The 17498-nt window shown below is 38.6% G+C and overlaps 1 protein-coding gene across 1 annotated transcript in view; it reads left to right on the top strand.

Moving 5' to 3' along the window:
• Ust (uronyl 2-sulfotransferase) overlaps positions 1–17498 on the top strand; it is a 267090-nt gene that overhangs the window by 200349 nt on the left and 49243 nt on the right. The window lies entirely within an intron of this gene.

Genomic DNA, 17498 nt, shown 5'->3' with positions numbered 1-17498 from the left:
GACACTCATTAATTGACCCTACAGAAGCCTAGGGCATTACATTTAAAAATTACCCAGGATGGCTAAGATGTTGGAGAGAGAAAATAACCCAAGAGACTGTTACCAAAATAAAGGAGAAACAAGTGGTTGGCCTCCATTCAGTTTCTGATAAAATGAACAGAACTTGAACTGCATTAACAGAATCATTTGTGCTACTGACAAGGAAAGCATGGAAGGAAACAATGTGGTGCCCAACTCTGTTGTGTTTCCTTCCAGTGCACAGAGACCTTGTTAATGTAAGGCAACTGTGTTCAGTCTTCCATGAAAAGGGCCATTAAATGGCAGAAACCACCTAGTCCAAAGCCATAGCCCTTTTGTGGAGGCTGAAGTATCTGTCTAATCTGACCCTTCAGAATATTGATGCCTCTTGACTCTAAATGAAAGAATAAGGAATTGACAGCTCATATAAGTGAAGAACAAACTTTTCCTGAGCTTTCTGGAAATTGAATGGATTTTACTTTGTCAACTCTACCCTTCCTCATTGATTATAATTTGAATGAAAGAATGTTGAAGTCAATGAAAATCCAACTTAAAAAACATTGGCCTCTGTTGAAATCTCACATTGAACTACAAAACAGAAATCAAGAGTATAGAGTGATAAAGTTTAAAGACTTTTGCTTTCTTTGTTCCTTTTAATATTTTATTTGAAGTTTGATTATAGTCAAGAAAACCCACAGTAAGATAACTAGGACTTGTTACCAAAATAATATGGAAAGAGGCTATACACCAACATATTATCTGACCTTTATATTTTTATATCCTTGTTATCTTTTCTTTTAAAATTATGTACTTTGCATGGTTGCTTTTTATTTTCTTCTTTTTGCTTAATGATATTTTCTGTAATAGACATAAACTGATTTATAATGCAATTAAAAATTTGAGGAGAAAGAAGACTAAGATTTGATGCCAATGAGATTTTTCTTTTTTTTAAAATTGGAATCATTAAGCAAATCAATGTATTAAGATTGAGATGCCAAAGCACATGATCAGGGATAGGTTTACTGGATGGTAGGTTTCCATTTAGCAGTTTGAACTGTTTCACATGACATCAGGGTGTTTTCATGGATACAATTACAATCCCAGATATTCAGGTCAGATTCATATTTTCCATCTTAGCCACAAAAGCTTTACTTTGGGGATTTTGCATAAAATTCTGGCATGTGCTTCAGTCATTTGCCTTTCTCTGTGGAAGCCAGTAGGAAACCTTAGCAGGCACAGACCTTCCAGGGACACTGCTAAGATGCGCTATGATCATTGAGAAGCTCTTTTAACTGCAATTATCTGAATTGTAACTGCAGCTACAACACTTACAAGGCATAAACATTGAAAAACACAGTGACAGTATATTAAGAGCATGAACTAGAAGTGGGAAGAGGAGACAGGGTTCCGTGTAGACCTCTCGGGACTTGGAAGCTGATCATATCTAGTCATTTACTTAAGATATATTGACTGAGCATCTGTTATGGAATGGATACTCCTAAGCCCTGGAATAGTAGAGAAAAAGGGAGACAAAGCCTCACCTATCACAGGGATGACACCCCTGTGGGCTGAGACATAGTAAACAGGTAGACAAATAATACACAATATGTCAGGTGTGATAAAAAGCCTAGAAGGCCTATAAAGCAGGGTAAGAGGCCCAGGAGTAACCAGAGATGCTATTTATATCAAGACTGTTCTGAAGCAGGTGTTCTTAACAGGGGGTCCATGGATGCCCCCAAAGGTCAGTGGGTAAATTCCAGGGGCCTATGAATTCCAATAGAAAAATGTGCATCATAGTTTCACCAACTTACCAGCTTCTCCATTTTAGATTGTAGACAACAAACTACAGCAGTATTAACTATGCCTATTTTATCACTAATAGAAAACTCAGGTATTTTACATCGGTGACTATTATTAGAGATAGCTCAAAATATTAATACTAACAACTCAGATGGATATTAAGTAGATTTCAGACACACTGAGAAATCTTGCTATTCAGTACACAAGACAAGCACATGTATACTTACCACAATTTTTGACTATTTTGATAAGTAATTCAATACATTTAATTTCCTTTGTGGTCTGATATATTTTCTTCTAGACTTTTATGCCTATTGCTTTGAGAAGTGAGTCTAGGGACTGTAACTGCCACAAGCTCAGTAGCAGAAGTTCTGCATGCAAAACTTTGTCCCATCTCTTCATAGAACATTAAAAAGACATAGCCAGGCAAGATGGTGCATGCCTGTAATCCCAGCTGCTCCAGAGCTGAGGCAAGAGGATCAAGAGCTCAAAGCCAGCCTCAGCAACTTAGTGAGGCCCTAAGCAACTCAGTGAGACCCTGTTTCTAACTAAAATTCAAAAAAGGGCTGGGGATGTGGCTCAGTGGTTAAGTGCTCTTGGGTTCAATCCCTGGTACCAGACGTGTGCTCAAGGGTTGAACTTTAGTAGGGTTAGTAATTTTGACTACTCCTTCAGGAGTGTGGAGGTGAAGAATATCATGGCTGGTCCTGTAGTTTGTACCCATCCTGACTCATGCAAATGAGACAGCTGTTTTACCACTGTAGCTTTTGCTCTGTCAGCATAAAATCAACACCACCAAAAGGTCACATAACACCTTGGTCTTCTTTTGAAAATAGTTTTGATCTTGTGAATCCCTGAAAAGATCTCAGGGTCCTTCTTGGGGTCAGCAGATCACACTCTGAGGACCACTGTGCTAGATTAAGTGGCAAATATAAAAGTTGCTTTAGGCACTTGAACCACCCAGAGGATTCTGTTTGCATAAAAATTTTGTTAGTGCTTGCTAGAGTTTTGCTGTTCAGCTCTTTGAAATAGAAGTTTTACTCAAGTATTTTTAGGGAGAATTTTTTTGAAAATCTCAGTCAAAAATAATCTGTTGACATTTTTCACTGATCCAAATGAGGCCCGGTGCTGGAATACAGGTCAGGAAATCCATTGTGCATTGGAGGGAAATCTTGACATCCTGCTCACTAAAAATATTCAATACCAGGGGCATCTTAGTCTCTTTTATGTCAGGAGCACCTTAGCATCTAGAGAAGCCTGCAGACCTTCCTAGAGTGTATTCAAATGCACATAATAAAGGTTTAGAATTACAAAGAAGGCAAATTATATTGAAATCCAGTTCTATCTACAGACCCTTTGGGGCTGAGACTGCAAATTAATAAGGACTTGCTTCTCCCAGTCCCTGCTGACAAGGAGAACCACCCCACCAGGGATGTTGCAGTTGTTCTATATGTGTTCAGGTCAATGAATACCTTAAATTGCCAAATTCTGAATGCCAATAACATGGATCTCTAGACCTAACAAGACCAGGGCAAGAAAGTGAAATAAGAAGAATGAGTCTCTCCTGAGCCATCTATAAAAGTAAGCAGCATATGTCTCCTGCTAAATATAGAATCTTCCTAAAGGAAGTGACCCTGGGCTAGATGTTGGAACATCTTGGATGCCATCTGCCTTGTGGTCTTGGACTGTCAAGAATCCTCCACTGGAGCTTTGCAAAATGTTAGTTGCTCCTAAAATTGTGCTACATTAATGATCCTCTGTTTTCTCTATTCCTTAAATCAAACCAGCATCCTTAGGCTTATTACACGTTGAGAAACAATCTAGCCTTTAGTGCTAACAGTTAAGGAGCAAAGAGTTTAGAGTTGTGTGGCTTCCTAAAGTGCATGACCATAACAACCCCATAGTGAAAATTTATACTCTCCCAGTGAAAGATTTGCAAAGTATTAAAAAATAATTGCTTATTCACTTTCGTAGAAGAGAATATTGGTGCTGATAATTCAGAATAGCTGAGAATTCAAAAATCATCTGCAGTTTTAGAATAATAGTATTCTCACATCATGATCTCCTCTGATTGTGTATTGGGCTAGTATTGAAATGAATTTGCCTTTTGTGACTTGAGAGTGGAGAGGCAGGTCATGCATTTGAAAATATTCTAAAAGTCGGAAGTCACCCTGTGATTTTAAGTTCGTCACCACTTCATTGATCAAGGGTTCGTTGTGGTCTTCCTAGTCCTGGTGAGTTCTCGTGAAAGAGGTCTTGCTCCCTGAAACCACAGCTCTCCCCCTGTCCCCACCACCAGCTCCTTTTACTTTGACCCTGCTGTCCTTCACCTCTCCCTGCAGTCTTCCATCCAGGGCTGAGTCGAATCGCTCCGGCCTTTATTTCCACCACCATTTTATCCAATGTTGCTGAATCCTTCAAAGCCCTTCATCTATGCACTCAAAAGTCAAAGCATCTGTGTCCTCCCTCCCTCTGTGCTGTGTTCTCTGTAGTTTATAAAGCATCTCCAAATGCTTTTTCTTTGTCTCCCAAAAGAAAGATGTATTACAACCTTTTCTCTTTTTTTCTCACATCCTCATCAGCATTTATTATTATTTTCTTTAGGAGTGAGGAAACTAAGGCACAGCAAATTATCACATCTTGTATTTTTTAGGAGCTATCCAAATTTGGAATGGTTTTAGCAAACCAATGGGGCATAAGCTGGTCACCTGTGGGTCATGTCTGACCTGCAGACATGTTTTGTTTCACTCACTTTTTTTTTTTTTAATTTTGGTACTAACATTTAAGAAGTAGGTGATTTTGCATAAAAATTCAGATTTTAACTTCCCTTGAAAAAATCAAAAGGTTGGGAAACCTTGGCACAAATTTCACATGGCAGTGACTGGCTGGAACCAAGCATCCACCCCACTGTGACAGGGATTGTGCCTGCAGGTATGCCCCAGCCTCTCCGCAGGATGTGTCTCCAGCCCAGGACCATTCATGCGTTCACATCACCTGGTACTCATGGGCACTGGCTTTTGCTGTCCTAGCTCCAGAACATGGGTTCCGGGGGACAGGGCAGGAACGGACTGCACAGCACAGTGACCTGCTGGCATTGGGAGCCCAGCAAGAGCCATGCTAAAGGACTGCTCTGTGTCTGGTTATAACTATTGAGCATTACACCCTGAATGTTGCAAGACTTTCTCCAGTTGTTACAAAGAATGGATTCTTCCCTTCTCTGGTTTTGAAAACTGTTCATGATGAAACAGAGAAAGAGTGAGAAATAGCCTCTGACCAAATGCTGCATCCATTTTTCTCCAGGAAGACTGTTTTTCCTCCTGCAGATCCTTTCCCTGTATGTCTGAATGATAAGCAGTCCTACACTTAGTCTATGGAATTCATCCCCATCATGGATGCAGCTCAGTGTTTAAATTGAGTTTATAAAATACTTGCTTTTTTTTTTTTTTTGCCTTCAGTTCTCAATTTGAGAGACTTGGGGAAAAGAAGAGCTAGGAAATATTTTTTTTTCCTACTTGTAGATGGACACAATAGCTTTATTTTATTTATTTTATTTTTATGTGGTGTTGAGGATCAAACCCAATGTTTCACACCTGTGAAGTTTCACCACTGAGCTACAACCCCAGCCCCAAGGAAACTTTGGAATACCTCTTAATACCTGTTATACTTAGATATGCAGAAATTATTAGAGTGACTTGAATTATTTTGTTGTTATTTATGGAGCCTTACTCTGATCCATGGATAGTTCATCTAAAAGGGGGAGGGAGCTCACTAAGAAAAAGAAAAGGCTAATGAATGGGATAGGGGTATTAACAGCCTTTAAAGGACAGGAATTTGGGTTCCCTTTGGTTGCTGAGCGCATGTGCCCTAAAACATCACTGAATATAATAAAAACATGAGAGAACATCCAGTAAGGAAGCATGAGAAAAATCCCAAAGAGCTGTGTGATAAAGGGGCTGGGTTTTATGGCTTTTTCCCTTACACCAAAGGCATTGCTATTTCATTCCAGAGCAGAAATAATCCAGGGAGTAGGGCCAATGAGAGGGTCAGAAATGAGGTCTCTAAATAGATTTCGGGTGGGAAATTGTAAAGGTGGAAGCCTGAGGATTTATAAAGATCTCCTCCCCACTGGAAAAACAGTTCAGGAAACTTCAAGAGGAAGTTTAAAGAGAAAGATGTGGCTCGTTGGTGGAGTGCTTGCCTAGCATGTGCAAGGCCCTGGGTTTTGTCCCCAGCACCACACAGAAAAAAAAGAGAGACAGGCTATAAATGAATGAACAAAATGAACAACAAATTAGAATAAGATAAAAAGAAGGCAAAAAAATGTGGCTGGGGTCACAATTATTTTCCAAGTCAATATTTCTTTTTGAGATTTTTGTTTGTCTTCTTTTACTATACATTATGAGAAATTTTAAATATTCATAATAGAATACTTTGGTGAAGTTTCGTTACATAGACAATTCTTAGTCACTCATGAAACTAAGATCTAGAAAATGGAAATTTCCAGTTAATCTGGGGGGAAAAAAAATCTGTTTACTCTCAACGCCTTTTCATTAAACTTATTGTGGGTGCACGATGACCTTCTGAGTTGAAACTATAGGGCCACAGAAATGAGAGGCCATGCCCCCGCCAAACAAAAATCCACAAACATGCTGTTTATGTCCTGGGTAACCAGAATTTGAAAGTGTGACTTTTGTGGTTTGTTTTGGGTTCTTAGGCCAAAACTATTAAGACTATTGGATGTGAAAGAAAAAAAGAAAAAGGAATTCTGAACCTTTTCAGCTGGGAAGGCAAAAATCACCAGAATTATACAAGGCTAAAACAGTTTCTATGGCTTTCAGAAACTTGCAGAGCCCAAAGGAGTCATAAATAACTTTTATGATGTAAAATAGTTAAAGAATATACTTGAGTTCTCAGGAATTGCTGCCATTATTACATTCCAAAATTCCCTGTTTGTTGGGAAGATCTAGTTGAGCTTGACTTTTCTGGTCAGTACCCCTCCAGCAACCACTACACTGTACTGAGACCTGTCCTACCTGTGGGCATCTTCTAACAGGTGACGTGAACAGATTTGGGGTCAGTGGTTCATTTCCCTCCCTTCATAATTAACTGTTAAGTAAAACATGCACTAGTACTTCTGATCTCTGGCCTAAATTTTACAAGCATTTTTCCTTCTGGTATTATATTCAGCAGTCAAAATTTAAATATATTTCTATAGTTATAAAAAGATGGAAAAGGTTAAAAATTATACATTCCATAAGATCCAGCTGCAAGCCATTCAGTAAGATCACACTTGCCATGTCCCATATACATAACAGTGAGCTTTTCCATTTTTTTTTTTTTTTTTTGTGAACTGTGAAGGGAATAAAAGATGGGCACACTCTAAACCTGACTTATTTTAAGAGTGACTTCCATTCCACTGATTTTACATTTCCATGTGTAATCAGTGCTGCCCCCTGCAGGCAGAGGCTGCTGATGCCTGCTCCACCAGGGCAACACTTGGAGCTCTCTCAGCAGACTGCTGGTGGCAGGGATCCAGCCACCTGGCTCTTCCTGAGCCTAGAGTCACAGACAACCAAGATGCAAAAATCACTGTTCCTCTAAGTGGAACCCACTTCTGGAATTTGCCTTTTCTAGTGGGAAATGGGTTATAGGACACCTAATGGTATTTCAATTATGGAGATAACTACCAGAAAAACAGGCATCAACTGTAACATATCTTTACCTATACTACCATTTAAGTACTTTTTGTTTAGTGTTAGTACTTGTACTCTTCTCTTTACTCTGCTCATGATTTTTTTATGTTTATTGAAAAACGATACCATCACCTGAGAGGTTATATCAGACACCCAGATTCCCATGGTGATTTGCTAGGCCTAGCACAATTCAAATAAAAACTCCATCATCTTTGAAGGCTACTTTTATAGAACACCTGCCTGGCACTGAATGAATACCATAATGAGGAAAGAAGAATCTTCCAGAAATTTAGAATAGTCTACCAATAAAGAATATGTAGGGCATAGATTCTGACTTTTGCATTCATGTCATGCTTTTTCAAAATGATGAAAGATTGGAAGCAACACCTTATGGAGGAGTCACTACTGTGATACAACAGTATCTCACAGAGTCTCTAAGACACAGCCTCCGAATCATACTGATGTCTGACAGTCTGTGCATTGCCATTTGCCCTCTGACATACAAAGCAGAAACACATTTCAGTAAGCATATTGCATGGCTGTGGCACAGATTTTGACATTTTACCAAGCTTCTTTCCCCTGATTTAGCAAGTTACCTTACCTAGGTCCAAGGTCACCCATGCTTCTTGCTCAGCTAGGGTTAACCACTGACAGACCTCACTCTAGCAAAACCTGTACAAGGCTCCCTGCAGTACAGTGGTTTTCTACTCCCTCAATCCCAAACACATCACAATTGTGAGTAGAATGTTAAAAAAAAAAAAAAAAAGGAAATTCAAATGAGTAAGAAATAAGAGGATCTCCATGCCTGGAGGAATAACAGAGTGGAGCCACAGGCCAGCTGGGCTTCAGTCCAGAATCAGATAGTGATGGCCAGGAGTTGGATCCTGCAGGGTACAAGGGACTAAAGTTGCCCCTGCTAATGTGGGACATACCAGGCTCAGTGCTTCAAACCAGGGCCCAAGGGGGAGCCGTACTTCTCCTCACTGTCAAGCAAAGGAAGCTGAACATAACAGAAGCTTGTTCACTGCTTGGGACTGTGGCTTTTTAAGAGGCCAAAGACCTAGAGAAGTGGGGAAGCAAAACCACAGACTCATAAGTAGTAAGTGAACCAAACTGTTTGCTGCTTTGTAATCAGTTCTGCAGCATTTTTATTGTTGCCATTGAATGGGGTACATTTGAGACCTGGCTCTGGACTAAGGGCCCAGGAGTCTGGATAAAAGTACCCACAATACTGCAAGGGAAGGACAGGCGGAAGAAGAAAGAGACAGAAAAAGGAAGGAGGCCAGGGCTGGAGGGGGGAATATGAATCTCCCACATAGATTAGCCTATAGACCAAAGATTCTAAAGCACATGAAAAACCTAACACCAAGAAATACAGCAGCAAAATCTATTGGAACATAAATTTACTTCAGATGACTTTAAAAAACAATGTGACAAAGTCTTTAACATAAGATGTTTGAAAAGATAGAACAATAAATGACTTCCACTTCAAAAGAAAAAAAAACCAGATAATTACAAAACAAAAATAGACATGAAACAAGAACATAAGAATATTTCAAAGGTAATCTTGACTCTTATAATGAAAAATATGGTCATTAAAATTTAAGAAATAGAGTAAAAGAGAACATTTGAGAATTAGAAATTAGACATGAGGAATTCATCAAGAAGATAAATTAGAAAGATAAAAATAGATGGATAGAAGAAGTACTTAAGAGATAAGGAAGAAAGATCATAAGATTCCAATAGTTAACCAATGGGATATCCAGAAAAAAGACTGGAAAAGAGGTAGGGTAGCAATATTTGAATCAATTAAAGGATGGAATGTTCTAAAATAAATGATGTTGATCTTTTGACTAAACGTATACCAGGAAAACTGGACAGAATAAACAAGTTAAATATATATCTGAATACTTCATAGTGAACTGCAGAATATCAAGGAAAAGGAAGAGATGCCGATGACCAATGAAAATACCATATTAGATTGATGGCAAACTTCTCGTTAGCAATAATAGATACCAGATGACAATGGAGTACTACCTTCAAATTGCTGAGAGAAAATAGCCATCAGCCTAGGATTTTATACCCAGCTAGCTAGTTACTCCACAGATATTTTCCAGACATAGAATTATGGAATTTTCCACTTACTGACTTCACTAAAATGACTACTGAATTATGGGGGAAAGTACAGGAACCATAAGGTACAAGAAGCAGCAGTGAACAGAACCAATAATTAAAAATTCAAGTGTTTAAAAAGTTGTGTGTTTAAAAAAAAGATTAAAATTAAACAATAAGATGGGGTGGTTGGTGTTTAATAGTTAAAGGTGCTAAAATCCTCTGATTCGGAGTAGTAAACAAAAAAAATTGTTTCAGGCTTTATTAGAAAAAATTAAGTTGAGCTTAACACTAAACATTTTTGGACATTTTTTTCATGTACTCATCTTTCTGACCATCTATTTATGAATGAATTTTAAAAGTTCTATGCCCTTCCTCAGAACTTTGCAGTATTTGAAAGTATTTTAAGCTCCGTTGTTTTTATTTTTTGAGCTGTCAGAATTATATAGCTGAAAAAAATCTTAGATTGTTAAAAATGCATGGGTAATTATGAAAAGAATAAAAATATAATCTTTAGTGAAATAGGAAAGTAGAGAGAAAGGGAAGGGGTATTATTAAAAGTTATTAAAGTTACGGAAGACATAAAAGGGAAAACAAATGCAGAGAAAAATAACAACAACAATGAAAAAACATAAGATGCACAAACCCAAGAATAATAATCATAGTAAAATTAAGTAATTAAACTTATCTATTAAAAAGAGAGTTTCGCTGGGCACGGTGGCACAGGCCTGTAATCCCAGCAGCTCAGGAGGCTGAGGCAGGAGCATCACAAGTTCAAAGCCAGCCTCAGCAAAAGCGAGACACTAAGCAACTCAATGAGACCCTGTCTCTAAATAAAATACAAAATAGGGCTGGAATGTGGCTCAGTGGTCAAGTGCCCCTGAGTTCAATCCCCAGTACTCCCCCCCAAAATAAAAAGAGTGTCATGTATTGTTTGTTGCAGATTTCAGCTTGAATTGCTTAAACACAATGAACAAATGATTCTGACCTACCCCAATATGAGAATCTCTGAAATGAAATTGTACTAGGTCATATTGTGACTTCATAGATTAAGCTATATTCAAAAATTCTAGTTGAAAAATTGAAGTTGGAATCCCAAGTAAAGTTTCATTTAATTCAGAATTAAAGAAATAACCACATTCTTCTACTTCTTTTTCCCTCAGTTCCTCCAACTCACCCCTGAATTCATTTTTTTTTGATTTATGATTTTATAAAGTTTATGTCCCCAAGTTTTTTTGCCAAGATGGACCTTCCCTTGTGAAGTGTTCTCCATTTTAATGTCCCACTTGGTACAGAATTTAGGGTATATAATGGTATTTTAAGTAACTCCTAGTGAGACTAACCTCTTTTTAAAGACATTCTTTGTGCTAATATTTCAGATATTATATGCAGAAAGAAAATGATCCTTAGCCAAAAACACTATAATTATGAGAGCTAGTAACTGATAATATATTCCATGTTTACCTTTGAAAATGTCTGTACAAAACTGGGTTGGGTTCAGTAGTTTTAAACTAGAATCTGTAGACATTTATTTACCTAATAAAATAACCACACAGACTGGCAAAATCCTGCCTGCTTGGCAGCCCTTCCTGCCCTGGAGCGTGGAATGGCATTGGATTTGAAGGCTCAGAGAGTTGAGTTCAGGAAGATAGCCCAGCGGCCCACCTGTGACTCCACCTGACGGCCAGGCTGGTGTGCCCAGCTGTCCATAGGCTCAAAGGACTTGTATTACCTCATAATGGATAATGAAAACTGAAACAATCAAGGAATTGAAGTGCTTGACAGTGTTCAATAGTGATATTATAGACCAAAACTATAACTTAAATTTCTTTTCAATAAAAAATCCCATATATATTAAAAGATATTTTTGGTACTTACAATATAGATACTTTATAACATTTTATGCTTTTGTACACATAAGACACCTGCTCTTTCCCATGTTGACATGGGCTTGATACTGCTTTCTTGAAGGAGTAGGTGGGCAGGATAATAAATCAAAGGAGTGGAACACCTTTTCCAAAGGTGCTCTAATCACAGGAGCAAGCAGTCATGAGCCAGTCATTGAGATCAAGCTTTGTATAATCAGATTACCTACTTGCATAAGGCAGGCGAACAGGCCAGAACAGAGCCTGACATCCACATTGGAGCAGGCTGACACAGAGTGGCAGCAGGCAATAAATGACATGGTGATGGGCAGTGGCCCAGAGTCCAGGAGATGGTGCTGTTAAAGCTCATGCTCTTATCCAAGCCCAGTGACTGAGTGATATTCAAGAGTAAGACGATTCCCCAGGTAAACAAATCAGGAGACCTCTCTTAGAATCTAGAACTCAGGGTACTAAGGAAGCTCCTAAGTCAGGCTCAGAAACAGGCAGCCACACATGACCTCCGCCACTATCAGTGAGTAGCCAGGGGCCTGCGGCTGAAATACAGGGCAGAAGTGGGGCAGGAAGAGGCCACACAGGCCACCCAAATGTCCTGAGCTGTTTGCCTGCCTGGAATCATGATTTTCAGATTTAGAACCTTTGCATCAAATGAAATCTCGTACAAAGTTCAGTAATCAACCCAGGCATTAAATAAGATTTTGAGGCTAAAAAAGAAAAAAAGGGAAGGTTTGGAATCTATAATTCCACATCTCAAACACGACCTTTATAAATAATTTTGGTTTATTTTCTTTCAGTAAAAAAAAAAAAAAAGTAGTACCTATGTAATTTTGCCCTGGTTTTCTCAGATTAGAATTTTTCTTATACTTATGTATGCTTTGTTAAACATTTTTCAATGACTATAATGATTTACAATCAAATATATCACATGTATCTGATCACAAAGATTCATATATAATTTCTGATCTTTTAAACAATACTCTAATAAATATTTTACCATAAAAATGGAAGGTAGCCAACATGACTCCATATGCATCTTGTTATTATTAGGCGTGGCTCCCCACATTTTCTAGTCTCTATGAAATCATCATAGTTGAGGTCCCCACATTCCTTGAAAAGCACCAGAATCCCTTGACCTCAAGGCCAGACCATGTTCCACTCTTGTATTCATGCTATATATTAAAAGAAGTGCAAGGATGTTTCTGGAAAGCACCATTTACATCTTTCACAGAATCCTGCCTACAATCACCCTAAATGCTTGATAAATTTTATTGTAGTTAACAGAAAATGGCCCACTGAAATCTAATGGGAACTGAGCTATTTTCCAGATTGATCCTCCTCATTATCATTTCAGGATAAAAACTAGTGCTACAGTTTTTCTTTAGTTTAATGCAATAGAAACATTAAATTCAGAATCTTGGAGTGCAGAAGAGGGGTTTTGAAAATGTTTGGTCAGTGTGTTTCCCTTTCAGGATTTAGGAGCTCACTGGATGAGGCCCCCAGTGAATAAGGATATTATCTACAACACATGTACAGTGATACGTCACTTACCCAGAAAGTCTTTATCTGCATTTCTGCCATCAGACACAGAGCCATAAACTCAGAAGTGTTATAAAGGACCAGAAAGCCACCAGAATAGAGGCTGCACGTGTTAACCCTCCAACAACACACCTTGTGCTCACAATAGGGAGGGCAAGGTGCTACTTTGACTAATGAAGCTGCTTTCTGGAGGGCTGTGTGGAGAAGGGTTCTGAAGGGCATTTCTCGTGTCTATTAGAAGGAATGTCTCATCACTGATTCAGGCCTGACAGGAGCATGGGATGGGAGAACGAACGAGGCTCTCTGGCCACCTGCCACTTTCCAGTCTATTAAGCCTCACTAAAAAGTCTTGCTCAACTCTTCTGGTTCTGGCTCAAAATTCTTTACAAGGCTTAAAAAAGGGCTTATGAGGCTGAGTGTGATGCAATAAAAGTTAGCTTAGCCCACGTCCACTCCACTTATCTAAATTGACTGACCCATCAAATTTGTACTGATTACCATGGTCCACCTGTGGGTCAAGGATTCAATACTGCCTCCGTCGTGAATGACAGTCATTTTTCTCTCTCCGTTTCTAACACAACTGTCACAGCCAGCCCAAGAAATTGTCCTTCATCATGTCCTTCACCGTTCAACTTTCTCTAATGTCTGCATTCTTAAGAGTGTGAAGATTGGCTCCCAAATCTATTTTAAATCCACAGTGGAAAAGTGCTTTTATGTCACAGTGTTATGTGGTTTTTTTGTAGAGAGTAAAATGAGATACAATAATTCAAAAGTTCCACAGTAGTGGATTCTGGTTGATTTTGCTTTAAACTTTTTTTTTTTTTTTGTATTTTTGGTATAGCATAAACAGCAAATTTCTGATTTCCATTATTTTTGACCTCTCTATTTTCTCTGTGAGATAGCTGGAGTATATACACAAGACAGTAATTTTAAAAGAAAAAAATTACAAGTAAATAGTAGAAAGGTCAGTAGAGTTAGAGGGAAGGGAAAAGGGGAAGTACTGGGGACTGAATTAGAGCAATTACATCCCATGCTTTTATAATTATAATCGTATTGTTCTGTATACCTTAAAAAAAACTAATACTTCTTTTTAGGAAATTAAAAAATAAAAGACTATTGGATTCATTGGGAACAGCTTTTAAATATAAGCTATTTATAGCTTATATTTAAAACACTGCAGATGTAACGAAGAAGGCATAATCTGAAGTTGAGTGGCAGGGGAAATAATTGGCCCACATGATTGCCAACCTTAGTCAAAGGTCCATGGGGCAAATGGGGCAATAGTCTCATTGCACAGAGGCAGGATTGAGCCTATGACAAGGAGAAATTTGCCAGGACTCCATGACTAGCAAGTGGTACATTGCACTGAGGTCTGATGCTAACATCAGTGCCTTTCCCAACCCACCTTCCACGAAGGGGGAAGTTTAAATGGCAAAGGCTGAAAGAAGATATTCTGTTAACTTAAAAGAAGTTTTGGAACCAGAAATTACCACCTTTTCTAGATCTTTAGCATACCAAACCATTCTTAAAAGCTGATTATAGTAGTTTTGATTTGCATTTCTCTAATAGCTGGAGATATTGAATATTTTTTCATATATTTGTTGATTGATTATCTTCTTCTGAAAAGTGCCTGTTCAGTTCCTTGGCCCATTTATTGATTGGGTTATTTGTTTTCTTGGTGCTAAGATTTTTTAGTTCTTTATATATCCTAGAGATTAGTGCTCTATCTGATGTGTGTGTGGTAAAAATTTTGCTCCCAAAATTGTAGGCTCTCTATTCACCTCACTGATTGTTTCTTTTGCTGAGAAGAAGCTTTTTAGTTTGAATCCATCTCATTTATTGATTCTTTTTTTAATATTTATTTTTTAGTTTTCAGTGGACACAACATCTTTATTTTATTTTTATGTGGTGCTGAGGATCGAACCCAGCATCCCATGCATGCCAGACGAGCGCGCTACCGCTTGAGCCACATCGCCAGTCCAGTTTAATTCTTGATTTTAATTCTTGCACTATAGGAGTCTTATTAAGGAAGTCGGAAACTAATCCGACCTGATGGAGATTTGGACCTACTTTTTCTTCTATTAGGCACAGTATCTCTAGTTTAATTCCTAGATCCTTGATTCACTTTGAATTGAGTTTTGTGCATGGTGAGAGATAGGGGTTTAATTTCATTTTGTTGTATATGGATTTCCAGTTTTCCCAGAACCATTTGTTGAAGAGGCTATCTTTTCTCTAATGTATGTTTTTGGCGTTTTTGTATATATACACAATGGAATATTATTCAGCATTAAAAGAGAATAAAATCATGGCATTTGCAGGTAAATGGATGGAGTTGGAGAATATAATGCTAGATGAAGTTAGCCAATCACAAAAAACCAAATGCTGAATGTTTTCTCTGATATAAGGAGACTGATCCATAATGGAGCTGGGCAGGGAGTATGGGAGGAATAGACGAACTCTAGATAAGGCCAAGGGGAGGGAGTGTGGGGGAGAAGGAATGGGGATAGGAAAGATGGTGGAATGAGATGGACATCATTACCCTAAGTACATGTATGAAGACACGAATGGTGTGACTCTACCATGTGTGCAACCAGAGATATGAAAAATTGTGCTCTATATGTGTATATGAATTGTAATGCATTCTACTGTATTAACAATTTTTTTTTAAAAAAAAAGAGCTGGTTAATTTAGGGAACTTGTCACATGTGTCTACAGTTTCATAGGCTGAGGTTATGAAACCCTATGTTTCACAGAAGGGGAAAATAAGGTTCAGAGATGGCATGATTACCTAAGGACACTCAGCTAATTATTCACTGACCTGAGACCAAAACCCAAATTCCCTTGTAATTACCAAAACTATAAGGAAAAAAAATTGGGACATTTTGGTTGAAATTTATTCTAATCTGTATATTTTTTAAATGTGTAAATGTTAGAATTAATTCCAACAGAAGTGTTCTTTTTTATGGTTTTAGCAATTAAAAGGATTATCATAATTATCTGCAGTGTTCACTTCGACTATCTCACTGTTTTCCTGTTGATGTGAGGCTTATGATAAGACCTAATCTTAACAGAGGGAAACCTGGGCAGGGGACGGCATGGTAGGGTGTACATGGTACATGCCAAGATCCAGGGGCCAGGGCAGCATATCATAGATGAAATGCCAGCAGGCAGGTTGGCATGGAGTTTCCTCAGTGTGGTGGCAATTTGAGAAAAAACTAAAGTAAGTCTTAATAGTTTTTTTGAACAATCTTACCCTTAGACGCACTGCATGAAAAGAAAGTGAAGTTGCATAATCATTGAAAAATACATAAAGAAGTTCAGTATTAAAAGGTGATTGTCAGGAAGACTTACACCAGATATAAAACTCCTTAGCACTGGGGGAAATGCCAAGTCCCCTCTTACTCTCTGTTGATGACAACTCTGCTTCCCACGGTAAACTCAAGTGCTGGAGTACACTCAAGTGTGATTGTTGCCAATTCTGTTGATTCCAGTTGAATTTGCTGTTCTAATTGTGATTTACTTGGTACATGAACCCAAGAGGAGTGAAAGGGGAAGAAAGTGTTGTTTAAAAAAAAAAAAAGTTGTATTTTTCTCATTCCTGTTTGAGCTGAAAAAAATTTAATAGCTAATCGCCTGCCTCAATCAGACCAGAAACAGTGGCTTCCTTTGACTCATAAATGCCACGGACTGTGTTCGGGAGTTATATTCCTGTCTTGCCAACACTGGCCCTGGAAAGACATCCACAGCTGTTTGGTTCCTGGGTGAATCGCGGTATCTTTTCTCCTTAGAAACACCTAAGAACCAGGCGCTTCTCATCTGGGCCATCTAGTGTGGTCTGCTTGAGAACACTGGACTCTGAACTCTGCTAGCCACCTCCCCCAAGACATCTCAAGCTCATGACTTTAACAGGGACACCAAGTTCGACATCATGTCAGAAGAGAAAATCCAGGAACCACACTGCTGCCTTTGAAAGTGAGAGAATGCTCCTAGACACACATCTTGTCACTTTCTAACCAAATAAAAGCTAAGAAATCATTTTGCAGCCCCTCTGAAATTTGCAGGCCCTTCATGAGATTCTTGCAGATACTTAATCATTGTTGGTTAAATGTGTGGTTACATAGGGAATCTCATTGCTCCAGGCCATACTGGTAGGTAACTAAGTCAGAACTCATTGAGAACTAAGTTATGCTAAATTTATTAAGTGCCAACTATGCACCTATTGGCTGGCAAGTAACCACTGGGGTCCTAGCTGATCCCGTGGGTAGATTATTCTCACAATGCTTGTGATCCAGCCCACAGCCTTTGAGCCACCTGGAGGGGCAGAGATGCAGTGTACTCAACTGAATGGGCACCCTCTGAACTGGCCTGGGGCCATATGTGTACCTGGTCAAATAAACCAGGTGTTGGGAGGCGAGAAGGAAGTTTTCTCGGGAGGTCTGTGAATTCTGTGCAACCC

The sequence above is a fragment of the Ictidomys tridecemlineatus genome, chromosome 8 (assembly GCF_052094955.1).
Source record: "Ictidomys tridecemlineatus isolate mIctTri1 chromosome 8, mIctTri1.hap1, whole genome shotgun sequence".
Taxonomy (NCBI): domain Eukaryota; kingdom Metazoa; phylum Chordata; class Mammalia; order Rodentia; family Sciuridae; genus Ictidomys; species Ictidomys tridecemlineatus.
The sequence above is the reverse complement of the archived record's forward strand: the minus strand, read 5'-3'. Positions and strand labels throughout refer to the sequence as shown.